The sequence below is a fragment of the Schistocerca gregaria genome, chromosome 3 (assembly GCF_023897955.1).
Source record: "Schistocerca gregaria isolate iqSchGreg1 chromosome 3, iqSchGreg1.2, whole genome shotgun sequence".
In the NCBI taxonomy this organism is placed as follows: domain Eukaryota; kingdom Metazoa; phylum Arthropoda; class Insecta; order Orthoptera; family Acrididae; genus Schistocerca; species Schistocerca gregaria.
In genome coordinates, this window is record NC_064922.1 from 828374417 (window position 1) to 828390953 (window position 16537).

Sequence of the window (16537 nt, forward strand, 5' to 3'; positions counted from 1 at the left end):
ACTTTATAACATTATTCGCCACTTCTATTTTACTCTTGGAAAATATCGAAGCTATTATGAAAACAAATATTATTTTCATAAACATTACACTTCGCGAATTTGAAAAATAGTTGCCAAAATCAGACCTATTCTGAAAATAAGCCAAACTCCACCAAACAAAACAGAAAAAAGTATTACTTTACAGAAAACACAATCTAGTTTCAAAGTAGGTATATAACAACATCTTTCAGAAGGTTAAAGACTTGCTGTTTCCTTTGCTGGAGGCAAGACCCCTGTCAAAGAATTTTCCCGTAGGCTTTCTTTCTGACTGTTTGGATTTGCAACGTTTAAGAAAAGGACTAGCCCACTTCTCACCAGAAATTTCGTCTTGGAAATAGTATTCTGTCCTGTTGTTCTCGGCTAACTTCTTACAAGTCATTACAAATGAATCCCAAAGAAAAAGTTTCTTTAGCAAACCATGTTTTCTTCAAGATCTTTACTCAAAATTGAAGGTTCCCCCCCTTTTGTCTTTGCTGCTTCGTCTGGTGTAATGTACATCTTCAACATCTGTAGCTCTGTCGTCGTGTGCTACGTTAATATTACGGTATGGAGATAATCTTTGTTTTGGGAACATCTAATTACAACTGAATGAAAGATAATTTTTGTGTCACACGCGTTTCGCCTTTATGCTCTCCAAGTCGTCTTCAGTGGCCTGGAATATCTACTTATTTTTGTTTATACTACTCAGTTTGCATTTAGGACGCTGTATGTATAGGTTACAGATAGTTCTGGAAGTTCGCGTTTCTATCATGTAGTAATAATTTAAATTTCCATTTAGAGGTGTCGTGGATGTTGTTCTAAACGTGGGGTTTTTGTTCGTTTGTTAGCGCTGTTGTTCTTCTTATAAGTGCCGTTTGAAATTTTGTTTTCAGACTACGCAGCACTATGACATGATCACTTGTTTTGATGTTATGTTTTGATTGGTGTTGCCGACTGTCGAATTTTATTGCCAATAATCGAATGATACTGCTAATTTTAAAGGTGTTTTTGTGATATCTTCAATCCTTGGGAATGACATTCGACAGTCCGCAGCACTAACCAAAACATAATAGCAAAACAATTGTTCAGTTCCTAGTGTTGCGAGGTCCGAAAACAAAATTTCGAATAGCTCACGAAATGTGTAAGTAGAACTAAACACCAGTACAACATCATAGAAAGCAACCTGTACATACAACGTCCTAAATGTAAACTAAGCGGTATAAACAAATACATGTAGATATTCCAGGCCACTGAAGGTGACTTCAAAAGGATAAAGGCGAAACGTATAAACCACAAAAATTGTGTTTCACTCAGTTTTAATTAGACGGTCCCACAATAAAAGTTATCAACGTGCCATGAACTTATAAATGCTGTTTCTGGAATATTTAACTATTTTCTGACCCTTTTCCAACCTACCTTCTTTTGTGAACTACTTCAACAGATTTAATAATTTTAGAAGGCCTCTACTCTATTTCATCAAACTTCCTCATTATCCTCTTCGAATCTGCAATAATATTCCAGGAGAATAAGAGTGTGTACATATACAGGCAGGCTTTTAATATTAAAAGGTAAAGAGTGCAGTTTAAAGCCTAGTTTACACAACGACACTGGGTTTCGCCACTCGCTGTGTGGAGTGAGTTGCACGCAAATGGATTCATATTTGACTGTAGGCACGGCGAAACTAGTGTACACTTCAGGTTCGTCGTTTTGTGGTTTCCTGAGTCGTGTCTGACTGGAAGTTTTGGCAGCTGCACGTCGCACGAGTTGTCATGGAGTTAAATCTTGTTGCGTGGAATCGCCACATAATTTAAAAAAAAAACAGAAACGTGTTTCTATTCGTGACTGAGTGAATGAAAGATGTCACCTGGGTTCCTCAGAATACTTGCTAAAATAATTTATAATGGAAGACCAAGAAGTTATTTTAATTATCTGAGAACGTCGCTATACCTGTTCACGTTTCTTCTCAGTAGAGCTGATTATGCGATGAGGAATGAAGATACTATAATGCATAAAGCATTGTCGCCAGAACTGAAATTACATATCATATTGCGTGCATTACAATCGAGAACACTCGGCATGCTATAAGATGCGGTTTTAGTTGATGATGACACTTTTACATTAACACCAATAATTATTAACATTAACAGTAATAATTATTGACAGCAGTAATTATTGGAAGCAGGCCGCATTAAGAAGAGAATGGTTTGCAAACTACTCTAGATCTGTACAGTGGCAATATTTCAAAATTCAAACATATGTGAATGGGGAGCACTGCTGCGACGTTTTAAATAGATCAATATTGAATAAAGGATGCTGTGCTACTTCTTGACTTGTATTGCCTTCCCTCCTGTCAACAACATTCCTTACGAAAAGAGTCGGTGAACTCGAAAGATGGGATTTTAGTCTTGTATACAAGAGCAGTAGCACAGCTAGAATTACATTCGCTTGTATTTTTCTTAATTCAGTTGTATGTGTGATCCTAATGCAATATATTTTGCCCTGCTGCTCCGACATGTCAAATTATCTATGTTCTGATCGCACGTGATGGTCTCAGGAGCAGCAATATGTTGCTTATTTTTGTAATAGCATAACTGAAATTCCACAAACACCTATGCAAAGCATTGATATCCAAAAAGCGAACAGTACTCGCCGTTCCCCGCTTCATATTTTAATTTGTCTACACTCTACCAACACACATAACCTCAAAACTCATGGAGCTAGTGTCGCCAAAGTTGCAACATACCGAAAGTGTTTAGTTTCACCGACGACTCGCACAAACGCGCGGCGCGCATGCGCAGTGGCCGGTAGGGCAGTTGCCTGAAACCTAGTGTCGTTAGGCTTAAAGAAACTGAAGTGCGTCCAGTTTACGCAACTACAGCCTGCGGTTTGTTAACCAAGTAAATTTTTAACCAAACATCTAAATGAAACAGTTAACCATAAAAATTAGCCTGAAACCTTCCATGCTTGAAGGCTTAACTGGTTGTATCTACGAGAGATTACGAAAAGTGCAGCACAATGTGAAAACTTCCTCCGTTCCCAGTACATGTAACGGCGAACTAACAAGTAACTAGTTAAGAGGGAAAACTTGTGCACTGCGCTACCGAGTGACAGAATCCTGTACTGCTACGTTGTCTAATCGCATTCATGTGACCACCTGTCAAAAGCCTGAATAACTAGATTTTGAAGCGCGAGACATGCAGGAAGGCCGCGCTGAGTGACCGCGCAGTTTGAGGCGTCATGTCACGGACTGCACGGGCCCTCCCGCCGGAGGTTCGAGTCCTCCCTCGGGCGTAGGTGCATAGGTGTGAGTGTTGTTCTCAGCATAAGTTAGTTTAAGCAATGTGTAAGTCTAGGGACCGATGACCTAAGCAGTTTGGATCCTTAGGAATTAAAAGAAAAAAAAAAACATGCAGGAAGAGAGCCAATCAGCGTCTGGAAGGCATCGACAGGGATGTGCAGTCATGCAGACTATAGTGTCGTGGCCAGTTGGGCTACGTTTCTCGGTTGGTGCCAACAGCCCGATCGATGTTGTCCCACAGTTTCTCCACAGGGTATTAATTTGATGATCAGGGGAGTACGGTTAACTCATCCTGGTGCGCTTCGGACCACATACGTACACTTGGATCTGTATGACACGTTGCATTGTCCTGCTGGTAGATGCCATAGTGCCGAGAAAAAAACAAACTGCATGTAACGGCGGACAAGGTCCGCAAACATAGATGAATATTTGTGTACATCAATTCTGCCTTCCGGAATGACGGGATCACCCAAGGAATGCCTTACCCGAACCATAACACTGTCTTCTGGTTGCAGGGTGTTTGTTTACAGACGTTTCACGCCATACACGCAAACGACCTTCTGCGGATGAAGCATAAAGCGTATGTCATCTGGAAAGAGCACCTATCCACAATCAGTTGACGTCCAGTAGCGGCACTTGCGTGCAAACTGCAGCCTTCGTCGCCGATGAACAGCAGGCAGCATAAGTGCACCAATCAGGCGGCTGCTGTGGGGGTGTATACGCAGCGACGTTCACCGAACGGTCCTTGGGGAGACACTGCTGGTAGCCCCTTGGTTCATCTGGTCAGTCAGATGCTCAAAGGTTGCACGCCTATTCATCCGTACACACCTCCACAGCCTTCGTTTACCCTTGTCATCTACGGACTGGGCAGTGCAGTTGTCTCTGTGTACGTTGTGGATAGCGCCGTTTTGCCATGCACGGTACACTACTGGCCATTAAAATTGCTACAGCACGAAGATGACGTGCTACAGACGTGAAATTTAACCGACAGGAAGAAGATACTGTGATATGCAAATGATTCAGAGCATTCACACAAGGTTGGCGCCGTTGGCGACACCTACAACGTGCTGACATGAGGAAAGTTTCCAACCGATTTCTCATACGCAAACAACAGTTGACCGTCGTTTCCTAGTGAAACGCTGTTGTGATACCTCTTGTAAGGAGGAGAAATGCGTACCATCACGTTTCGGACTTTGATAAAGGTCGGATTGTAGCCTATCGCGATTGCGGTTTATCGTATCGCCACATTGCTGCTAACGTTGGTCGAGATCCATTGACTGTTAGCAGAATATGGAGTCGGTGGGTTTAGGAGGATAATATGGAACGCCGTGCTGGATCCCAATGGCCTCGTATCACTAGCAGTCGAGATGACAGGCATTTTATCCGTATGGCTGTAACGGAGCGTACAGCCACGTCTCGATCCCTGAGTCAACAGATGGGGACGTTTGCAAGACAACAAGCATCAGCACCAACAGTTCAACGACGTTTGCAGCAGCATGGACTATCAGCTCGGAGACCGTGGCTGCAGTTACCCTTGATGCTGCATCACAGACGGGAGCGCCTGCGATGTGTACTTAGCGACGAACCTGGGTGCAGGTTCTGTTTAGAGCATAATGATGGTCGCATCCGTGTTTGGAGTCATCGCGGTGAACGCGTATTGGAATCGTGTATTCGTCATCGCCATACTGGAGTATCACCCGACGTGATGGTATGGGTGTCATTGGTTACACGTCTCGGTCACCTCTTGTTCGCATCGACGTCACTTTAAACAGTGGACGTTACATTTCAGATGTGTTACGACCCGTGGCTCTTCCCTTCATTCGATCCCTGCGAAACCCTACATTTCAGCAGGATAATGCACGACCCCATGTTGCAGGTCCTTTACGGGCCTTTCAGGATACAGAATATGTTCGACTGCTGCCCTGGCCAGCACATTGTCCAGATCTCTCACCAATTGAAAACCTCTGGTCAGTGGTGGCCGAGTAACTGGCTCGTCACAATACTTTAGTCACTACTCCTGATGAACTGTGGTATCGTGTTGAAACTGCATGGGCTCCTGTATCTGTACACGCCATCCAAGCTCTGTTTGACTCAAGGCCCAGGTGTATCAAGGCCGTTGTTAAGGCCAGAGGTGGTTGTTCTGGGTACTGATTTCTCAGGATCTATGCACACAAATTGCTTGAAATTTAATCACATGTCAGTTTTAGTATAAATATTTGTTCAATGAATACTCGTTTATCATCAGCATTTCTTCTTGGTGTAGCAATTTTAATGACTGGTAGTGTATATTAAAACCACAGCAGCACGTGAACGAGTGTATATTATAACCACAGCAGCACGTGAACGTCTTACGGACTTAGCCATTTCAGAAATGCTTCGACCCTTGGCCCGAAAGGCAATGTTTATGCCCTATTGCACGTGAGGTACGACAACAATTGCGCTGTTTTCCGCGTCACCCCAACACACTTTATATACCCTCCACTTCCAGTGTTGTCATCTGCCGTATGTGAGTGGTTGTTGCAAGTTGACGTCGAAAATACGCTGTGGTCACCATGTATTTACACTTGGTTCCACTTGTGTTCACCTGAATGCAGAACAATGACTCAGAGTGCACTTTACTCGTTTCTTCCACTTCCGCCTTCGACCGACGCAACCGCTCATGTCTGTAACTGACGAACAGAACAAAAGGCAAGCTTTCCCCCTCTGGCGGAGAGCAAGAAACGGCGCCTCAGGCCTCCTGCGTCCCGCAGGCAGCTGGAGGCAGCGCGCCGCCGGTGAGCCGCCAATCAGCGCAGCGAGTCCAGCGCTGGAGTCCAGCGCGGGTCGGCAAGTGTGCCACCGGGGCGGAACAGGTGGCGCTGGCGCTCGTAAAGCGCTGAGCCGGTGGCGCCGGCCATTAGCTATCTGGATCGCGACTAATAACAGCTTTCCGCGATAGCGACGAGGGGAACCAGACACTGCCGAAGAAAGATGAGGCGGAAAGGGAACGGCGGTAGAAGAAAAAAAGAGGCTCAAGAAAACCTGCCACGCGGCTGTCATAAATATGCAATTGTTGCTGTCTCATTACCAGAGAGAGATCGTTACAGTAGATGTCCTCGTCCAATTAAAGAGTGAAAGTGAAAGTTATTTATTATTTGCAACACCACTCGTGATCTCTGATAAGACGAGGGCATCTGTAGGAATTAGAATACTGAACACCTTGTCAAACGCGTTCCGCCGCATGAATATTTTATGGCAGGCGGGCTTTTGTTTGGCAGGAGCCGTAAAAACGGCTGTCCGATAAATAAGCGCTCGCGAGATGTTTTACGGATGAGGCGGGACCGCATGGGTATAAAGTAGCAACCGAGGACCCCCTCCTGAGCCTACTCGGCTACTTGCTGATCTACATCATTTAATCCGTTCACTTCTCTTCAATGTGTTCACTATGTAGATTTAATAGTACAGATGATAATAAGTTAGGTTTTATGACTTCTTCTTCAATTTTTAACAGGGGACCTTAAAAAGTTACGCACGTCGTCCCTCTGTAGGAGCATTACGCAACGAGAATGGCGCATTGTCAGAAGAGAGCTGCCGTTTTTGGACTCCCGCCGAGAAATTTCTGTTGTTATACCAATGACAGGTGGGTAGATGGGTGGCAGCGTCAGAGTGAAATGGGGCGGCAACTGCAAAGTTGAAATACGCTGGACTCAAAGATTCTTGCTGGCAAAACATATGAATTGCGCTCTGAATCTCTGGAAAGATGCACAAGTCACACTAATATTTAAGGAAGGTAACAGGAGTAAGTCACTAAATTACAAGCACGTACCATTAACGTCGATATACAGCAGGATTTCGGAGCATATACTGTGTTCGAACCTCATGAATTGACCCCCAGTCAATACGGACTTAGAAAACATCTTTCTTGTGAAACACAGGTAGCTCTTTAAACACACAAAGAGTTGAGTGCTGTTGACAAGGAATTTCAATTTGATTCCGTATTTCTGTATTTCCAGAAGGCTTTTGACACTGTACCAAACAATAGGCTGGTAGTGAAATTGCGTGCTTGTGGAATATCGTCTCAGTTACGCTACTGGATTCGTGGTTCCCTGTCACATAGTTCACAGTTCATAGTAACTGGTGGAAAGTTATCGAGTAAAACGTAAGTGATTTCTGACGTTCTCCGAAATAGTGTTATAGGCCCTCTGCCAATCCTTATCTATATAAATGATTTAGGAGATGATCAGAGAAGCCGTTTTAGGTTGTTTGCAGATGATGCTGTCGTTTCACCAAAAGGTGAAAACACATTGGAAAACGATTTAAAAAATATTGCCGCAGAAGAAGCTGAGTAGCACCCTCGTGTAGCGGTTATTATACTAAACAGATGCAGGGAGGATCTCGAGTTCAAAACTCACCTCGCCTGTACAATTTTAATTTCTATATTCGGTTCGAGTACATTCTAGAAGTATCGACAGATATCAAGAATGATTGTACTGGAATGTTCTCTAGCTGTATATATACTGTATGTGCTCTGGCCGGAGGCAGTTCGCTCCGTGCTCTTGTATGTGCAAGTGCTGAGTAAACCTTTGTTAAGTGAAGTTAATGTTCATCATTCATCTGATTACACCTTCTTCTACGTCACATTATTCTGGTGGAGGTACCGGGCATTGGAACTTGTGATAGCGCACATTATCGACTGCACAATGGCTCCCATCAGGCCAGAACAGTGCCGCCGTTTAAGTGGCGTTAAACCCGAGTTCGAGCCATATTCAACAGATCGCAATCTACCGGAGACAGAAGAAGAGGACGTTACGATGACAGCAACTGTGCGCCACCACATGAGACATCCTTCCAGGTTCTCTGGTGACGATGGCCAAGATCCAGACAAGTGGCTGAAGGTACATGAGCGTATAGCCAAGTGTAACAAATGGGATGACACTGTGTGTTTGGCTAAGATATTTTTCTACTTGCAGGGCACTGCCAAGAAATGTTATGAGAACAACGAGGAGAAGTTCACAAGCTGGGAAGTATTCCATGCGGAACTGCGCAAGTATTTCGGCTACACACAACGACAGAAGCGCAAGGCTGACGATAGATTAAAGTGCATAGCACAGCTTCCAGGAGAAACTACAGCGTCCTACATTCAAAACGTCTTGGAGCTGTGTAAAATAGTGGATACTAGAATGAAGGAGGAAGATAAGGTTGCACATCTTTAACCGTGAATTTAGTTTCAAAATATTTTCTTAAAGAATTTACTTTATTTACTAGCGATTCATCAAGAACATTAACACATATAACCACACTATGTGAGCGTGGAAGTAGTTCCGAATTGGTAACTGATGAAACAAATTGAATTTTTTTTCAATAAATGGAAATTTTATTACTAAAAGTCCTTTTTTTTAAAACAGATTTAAAATTATAATCAGAAGGCACCCTGTAAATATCAAGTTACAATTTATTCAGAGGCAAAAATAACTTTTTTTTATAGTATGAGCTTTCGGGCTGAGAATCTAGCCGCTTCCTTTTAACACGGCCGTTGTCACGACCACTCACAACAAACTCTGAAAGACTACACTGGTGCAAATCTGCAACACACCAGATTACTTTACACTAAAAATTTTAACAGCTCACACAAACACATAAACTATGCGCCCCGTAAGAGGGATGGAAATGGTACAAAACACTCACATTAAAATTATTTGCCACCGAAAGTGCAACTTGTTTTTAAAAAAACTCTTACGGTGGAAGGGTGGCAACTTTATATACTAAAATGACCATTTAAATAAAAATCCATGAAACGAAGTTTTACATAAAATGTACCAACATGCTCTACATTACACATATACCACCTGGCAAGATGACAGGCAAGATAAAAAACGTATTTAAGGAATTCGGCCTTTACACGTTAAGCAATAAATTCGTTAACACCGAGTCCGATAAAAATGACATAGGCAGCTATCAACGTACGGCACACCGACAGACAGACAGAGACACTAACTGCCTAACAAATGCGGACGAGAGACAGACGAGCAAGCCGGGGACGAGAGACTGACCAAGAACACAAGTAGAATTTAACAAATAAACGAAACAACGTATCACGAATCACTTAACCTGTAATAAACTGCGATGTCTGGCGAAGACCTGGCACAGCACGCCCAAAACGCTCTCCCGAACGGTCCGCTGGCAGCCGCTTCAACGGACGCAGGAAGGAGCGCCGATCTCCCGTCTCATGGCGTCGCAGCCAAACCGATGTCTTGGGTTGACTACTGTTGCTCTCGCGTCGGCCGCGAAATCACTATCCCTCGCTATACGGCGCGGGCCACTGGACTGACGTGACGACCTCACATGCGCCGACGCTCAAGACTGCAAGTCATCTTGTGTCCCAGTGCGCGACTGACCAACCGATCGATCCAAACTCCAATGCCCATTGCCTGAACAAACTCGAGCAGACTGGCGGCCTAAAACATACTAGCACTCCGGACGACAGACCGACTCTAACTGCCGCACAAATGCGAACGATAGATACACCAGCAACTGGTGACGAGTGACTGATCCAGGCTCAGTCCGACTGACCAACTGACTAGACTCGCCATCTCAGACTGACAGGCTGACCCCCTGGTGAGCTTATAGCGCCCCTTAAATACACGTGAACAGGCAACCTTTCCCCTTTTCCACCAGAGGGAGACACCAAAGCTACGATTGCCACAGCGGCGCCACCACCAGAAACGGAGGGTGACTGCTTCACACAACGCGCTGTGGCGCTCTCTTCAGAACAGCAATTTTTTCCACGGCTCACATCTCATGTAGGGCGCTGCTGAGACATGCATCAAGCCCTGCTCCTGAAGGAGGTTTCGACAGCAGACGACTTCATAAAATGGTGCGAGTATATCGAGACAATGCATCAAAAAAGAATTAGACGCAAGAAGTCTGAACGGCTTCCAAACTTCGTATCGATGTCTGTGATGAAGGAAGCAACTGATTTCACAACTGTTCTTCGTCAGATAGTGAGAGAGGAAGATCAGAAGCCACTTGGATTGCTCGGCGAGGGAAAAAAGGTAAAAAAAGACCGAAGCGCTTCAAGAGGTCAAAAGGGAGGAAGTGGAACAGACACTGAACCCAATCTCTAGTCCTTCGGTGAAAAAGTCGAGACCCTGGTCCAACCAGTATGTTTCCACTGCGGACGACCGGGACATGAGGTGCGCGGTTGTCGAGAAAGGCGGCGATATTTGATGGCGCCCGCGCCAGAAGACAGGAGACCGATCATAGACGATGCCAGCTCCGGGACAACGAAGATGAACGAGAAGATGTGGGTGCAGGACGACGTAGGTCTCCAGCGCCGCAAGCTATCCGCTGGAGATGATGGTGCCCAACACGCTGATCAAGGTCTCCATCGCCGTTTAGAAGCTCCAGCCGATCACCTAGCCGCCGCAACCTTCCTTGGAGGTGAGGCCGCCGAAGAGAAAAATCTCCGCCGTCGACCACTAATGTTAGGAAACTACGTCGATATCCTCATGCATGCCCGATCAGCCCTATCTCTTGTGGATTCTGGAGCAACATATTCAGTCATTTCGGAGAAGTACCGTCACCAGTTACAGAAAACCGTATTCGTCGACAGCAAAACATCTCTGCTGAAGGTGGCTAATGGGAAATATGTAAAACCTACAGGAAGATGTACCATTCGTGTAGGTGTAAGTGTCCATACACAACCCTTAGAATTCTTCGTCTTACAAGAGTGTAGTCATGACGTCATTTTCGGTTGAGGCTTTTTGAAAGCTTCTCAGGCAATGATAGATTGTGGTCGCTCGAAGATTATGCTAGATGAGATGAGATACTGTGAACAGGAAGATGTGCATCCGAGTGTGTGGAGAATATGTGTGATGGATGAAGTGATCATTCCTGCAGTCAGCGCTAGAAAGGGAACTGTCACATGTCATGCCACGCGTCAACCCATGGATCTTGTAGTGGAATGTAAGGAAGCATACCACTGAAGAATAACTTGGTCATCCCAGCCTCTGTCTTCTCTTAAGAACGGATTCGGTGAACTGTGGATAGTTAACTGTTGCCGAGAACCACAGATCCTTCCAAGACGCATGTGCGTAGCAAACGCTGAACCGTTAATTGAAGAACAGCTGAGCGTCATAGAAACCTCCCACGCCGTGTCCGTGGGCGAAATTAGCGCTACCATTACGAGACAAGATCTTTAGCTCGACTATCACCAGATCTCACTAACGGACAACAGAAGAAACTACTTTCCACTTTTCAAGAGTTCTCTGACTGCTTCAATCCACAGGTGAAGAGCAAATTAGACGAATCGACGGTGAACCACCGGATAAGCACTAGAGACCATCAACTAATAAGACAGAGAGCATACCGTGTGTCAGCAACGGAACGTGGAATAATTCGCGACGAGGTAGAGAAAAGGATGAAGAATAACATCATTCATCCTTCGCACAGCCCGTGGTCCTCACCAGTGGTCCTCATTAGGAAGAAGGATGGCAGTTGGCGCTTTTGTGTTGATTACAGGAAGCTTAATAAGATAAATAAAAAGAACGGTTACCCTCTTCCACGGACTGACGATACACCGGATTTTCTGAAGGGAACTAAGTTTTTCTCAACCATGGACAGGTACTCAGGATACTGACAAATCGAAGTAGATGAGGCTGATGGTGAGAAAATTGCATTCATCAACCCTGAGGGCCTGAATGCGTTTAAGGTAATGCCGTTTCGTTTATGTAATGCACCAACAACTTGTGAACGGATGATGGATAATCTTCTAAGACACCTGAAGTGGACGATCTGTCTTTATTATTTAGATGACATTATAGTGTTCTCAGAGACATCTGGTGAACATATAAAAAGACTGGGGGCGGTTCGTAAGTGTCTCCAAGACGGTCGACTGAAACGTAATCCAATAAAGCGTCTCTTTGGGGCAAAAGAAATCAAAATACTTGGAAACCTTGTGTCAAACGAAGGTGTGCGGCCAGACCCAGAAAAGGTGAGATCTATAATGGAATTACCTGTTCCTAGAAGTATTAGAGATGTGAGAAGCTTCCTCGGATAATGTTCTAATTACCGTCGTTTTATCAAAGACTTTTGGATCAAAGTCAGGCTGTAACACCATAGCTCTAATGCTGTACTGATTTATTTTGTTTTTGTTTCATTTAATGTTACATCATTGACTATCTGTAAATGTGTTTGAACTGATAACACAAAATGTATACTCCTTCCTTTGCAAAAACTTTGATGTCATGATTTGATTCTACGCAATGTAGTGCATCTGTCATTTAAATTCTTTGTCCCAATTGGAGGGAACACACCTTACTATATATAATTGTATTTCTGTGTGAATAATTTATCATAGAAATGTCAATGTGTGCAAATGTCCTGTGTTATTGAATGAATTTGGTTGCTGTTATGTAAACTGCTGATCCTCACTTAGGGTTCTCAGTCAGTTTGTATGTAAAAGGTGTTGTGGTTCCCCTCGGGAACAGAACTGTGTAGCGCGCGCAAATTGTGGTTGGCCTAGGTAGAAAAGGTGGAACAAGAGTCAGTCGGGACGAGCCACCAGTCGGGGACGAGCTACCAAACTGTGCATTTCCATGTAAAAGGTGCATATTGTGCTGGTTCCGAGAGAGGCTTTTTCTGCTACTTTCCAATGCCTCGGATGGATGGATAAATAACTGAAACTATTCTGGAATTTGTATCTATCATCGCCATCAAGAAATGACAGAGTCCAGCAATTCTACCTGCAAATCCACCTGCCAACATGCAGTTGCCACCACATTGCGCAATCACTGTATCGGAATGCTATAATAATGTACAGTGAAGGATCAGCTCATCGGATGTTTTAGTGTGCACAAATTTAAGGTAACTTGTAACTGAATTTATGTACCTACCTTGATTTTTTCCTTAACATAACACCTCTCAGGTTCCTCTCCGTTTGAACTAAAGTGATTACCGAGTGTCCCTACTGAAATAACATTAAAGACCAGTGTTTTTGCTAATTAATGCCTCTTGAACATAGTAAAAAGGAAGTTAAAGTGAATGTGGCAAGAGAGTGAGTTAAAGTTAATGATGCTTGCTGGAAATGATTTTCCTAGTAAAACTGCTTATTAATGTGTTGTTGCCAACTTCAAATTAAGAGTTCTTAAGACTGAGGCTTATAAAGTTTTGCTTAGTAAATGACCACATTACTGCCTGTTGTAAATCGCAGAAGGTGAGTCAGTATCTTATATGTTAATTTTGTTTCTCAATGTAGTAAAAGTGGAAAACTGCAGTGTGAAACGTTATATACTCATGTTTGCTAAGTGTTTGTCTCTCTTGTGGATTGGAAGTGCATATTAATAATATAACAGGTTCCACAGTTTGCCTATTGTGTTAATGCTCGGTAAAAAGTAATGGGAAGACCACTAATTATGAAAAACATTATTTCTTTATTCAAATGATAGTGAGAAGCAACCTGTTAGTGGATTCCAATTAACTTTCATTTTAAACAGTAAAGTATTTAACAAAGAGAGACTTAACCTATATATAATTAATGATTCTGCAGTGAATAGTAATAATAACGTAATAAACAGCATTCAGTTTGTGTAAGCCCTGAAAGCAATAGTGTGTTCCGGTGTCTGTTATAATTTTGCAAGTAGTTTGTGCTGCTCTAACTGTTAGTTTCAATCTTACAGTAAACATATGTATGTGTCAGAGTTCACTGCACTCGCAGGTGACAAAGTATAGGTTGTGTCCATCCATTTAAGTTATTAATAACTACTTTCTTGAACGAGAATGTTAATCATTCTCTTGCCTAGTTAGGCTGGCGACCGTTTTCTTTATCAGTTAAACAGTGCAGATAGGCAAAATTTTGTTTGTTACTGTTCAAATATTTACGTAATTCTGACTTTCATTTCCGATAAGCCGCCTCCATTAGGTACAATACGGTCAACATAACAAAATTCCTCTCAGACGGTAACACTGCTCTATTGCTTTATACCATAATTGTTTTAACTAGATAATTATGTTTCACGACCTGCCTCCTTCTATAAGGTTATGGTATAGCAGTAGCGGACGGTAGTGTTATAAGGCCACTCCAAGAGTTGTTAAAAGCTGATGCTAGATTTATCTGGGATGGTGTTCAACAAGATTCTTTCGATGTGCTGCAAAAAGCTTTAACGACTGACCCTGTACTTGGTCTGTATGATGAGAGAGCACCTACAGAACTACACACAGATGTCAGTGGGTATGGGATCGTGCTGTTCTGGTGCAAATTTCGGATGGATAAGAGAAGATTATAGCCTATGCTCCGGAGACACTTACAAAAGCCGAGAGAAACCACTCATCTACAGCAAGAGAATGTCTTGGTGTGATCTGGGCCATGATCATATTTCGACAGTATTTCTACGGCAGGCCATTCACAGTTGTTATAGACCACCATTCACTTTGTTGCCTGACGGGTCTTAAGGATCCAACAGGACGACTCTCCAGGTGGGCACTACGTCTACGAGAGTATAGCATTACCACAGGATACAAAAGTGGAAGAAAACACCAAGATGCCGACTGTCTCTCAAGAAACCCTGTGCAAGAACATCAAGACTCTGATGAAGATAGTGACTGTCTCGCTACACTCCAGGATCTCTCTGCTGAGCAGAAGAAGGACGCCAAGATATCTCAAATTATGCTTGCCTTAAATCGGACAGAGGATGTGAAACGATAATTGAAGGTAGTTAATGGATTACTTTGCTAAAAAAACTTTCATCCGTTTGGAAAGAGGTGGCTACCAGTGATTCCTAGACACATGTGCTTAGATGTTCTACAGAAATTCCATGACACACCTGAGACCGGACATTTCGGATTTATTAAGATCTACGATAGAATCTGCAAGAGATTTTTCTGGTCAGGTTCATTTTGGAGTGTCCGTCACTATGTGTCGCACTGTAGAGAGTGCCATAGGAGAAAGGCAGTTCCTCAGAAACCACCTGGCCGAGTCATACCAATTCAACCAGCCGAAACGCCTTTCTAGCGTGTTGGGATTGATCTCCTCGGACGGTTTCCAACATCTGCTAGTGGCAGTAGATGGATTATTGTTTGCACTAATTATCTGACACATTGTGCAATTACAAAAGACGCGAAAGCAGTCGAAGTATCCGAGGTAGCCAAATTCATCGTGGAAGAAACTGTATTAAGACACGGTGCCCCAGTGTCGTTAATTGCGGATCGAGGGTAAGTTTTACAATCGAATCTTACGACAGACCATTACTCATCACATGACGACTGCCTACTATCCGCGAACTAACGGGCTTACTGAACGCCTTAGTAAGACTTTGACCGACATGCTATCAGTGTTCCTCAATGTTGAGCAGAGCAACTGGGATGAGGTGCTACCTTTCGTGACGTTTGCCTCCAACACCGCCAAACAAGACACCACAGGATTTATGCCATTTTTAGTGGTGCATGGGCATGAGGCGACTACGACAATGGACACTTTGTTTCCGTTAGACCCTGATGACGTGGACGACGACTACATCGTCCAGGTGTTAACCAAAACTGAGGAAGCTCGGCAGTTAGGTCTACTCCGCACGCTGCAGGCTCAAGAAAGCGACCGCCGAAGGTGTGGCGTGAGCCACCACCCTGTTGTCTATCAGCCCGGGGACCTCGTCTGGATCTTCACTCCTGTTCGGAAGGTTGGTCTCTCTGAGAAGACCCTCAGGCACTACTTCGGACCTTATAATGTTGTAAGACAGTTGTCTGATGTTACTTTTGAAGCTGAAGATCTCGACCCCGACGCAAGGCGACGAAAGATCAGAGTTACGGTCCACGTCCTTCGAATGAAACCATACAAGGATCCTGCCACCCAGGGTAAATTCTAAGCTCCGGCGATAGGCAACAAGTGGAAAGGTGACGAAGAGCGTAGCGGCAAAAGTAGTTCTAAGAAGATCACCGCCAGGGCGAGTATCAGTCATCGGGAGTCGGGGTATGCAGGACCGATGACTCGTTCCCGCACTAGAACGACGTAACACCGACACGCTGTTCTCTTAAGGACGGAACAATGTCGCAGCAGAAGCTGAGGAGCACCGTGGTGTAGTGGTTCTGATACTGAACTGTTGCATGGAGAGTCGTAAGTTCAAAATTCGCCTAGACTGAGGAATTTTAATTTCTATATTCGGTTCGAGTACATTCTAAAAATATCGACAAATGTCAAGAATCATTGTACTGGAATGTTCTGTAGCCATATGTATACTGTATGTGTTCTGGCCC